Source organism: Cucurbita moschata, unplaced genomic scaffold (assembly GCF_002738365.1).
Source record: "Cucurbita moschata cultivar Rifu unplaced genomic scaffold, Cmos_1.0 Cmo_Scf00051, whole genome shotgun sequence".
Classification (NCBI taxonomy): domain Eukaryota; kingdom Viridiplantae; phylum Streptophyta; class Magnoliopsida; order Cucurbitales; family Cucurbitaceae; genus Cucurbita; species Cucurbita moschata.
Genome location: NW_019268567.1, coordinates 132,457 through 133,223, shown reverse-complemented (window position 1 = coordinate 133,223; position 767 = coordinate 132,457).

The following is a 767-nucleotide window of genomic DNA, read 5'->3' as shown; positions in this document are numbered from 1 at the left end:
ATCAAGCGGGGACATCTCGAGGGCCTTACCATCAAAGGAACCACCCGACGACGCCTTTGCAATGCATGCTGTGTAAAGGCCCCCACAAGGTATCCTACTGTCCTCACTGGGCCTCTCTCACTGCACTCCAAGTGTCCATTCAAGAGAGCAATGAAGCAAGGGTCGAGACTTTGCTAGACAAGAAGGAAGATCACGACAACCCCCGAATGGGCGCACTCATATTCTTGTCAGCCCTCCAACGGAAAGTCGAACCGAAGGAGGTAATAGAGAAAGGGCTCATGTTCGTGGATGCCACAATAAACTCCCAACCGAGCAAGAGCACTCTGATAGACTCTGGAGCAACCCACAACTTCATTGCCGATCAAGAAGCCAGAAGATTGAGACTCACCATAGGAAAAGACCCGGGGAAAATGAAAGCTGTCAACTCCGAGGCCTTGCCTATTGTGGGAGTTTCTAAGAGAGTCCCCTTCAAAATAGGGGATTGGACTGGAGAGCTAGACCTTGTCGTGGTTCGCATGGACGACTTCGACGTGGTACTTGGGATGGAGTTTCTCCTAGAACACAAGGTCATCCCAATGCCATTGGCAAAATGCTTGGTGATCACCGACCGTAACCCCACAGTAATACCTGCAAGCATCAAGCAACCAGGTAGTCTTCGAATGATCTCGGCCATACAACTGAAAAGGGGACTTGCACGAGAGGAACCTACATTCATGGCCATACCACTGATAGAAGAAGCAACCACCGAAGAGACTGTCCCAGAGGAA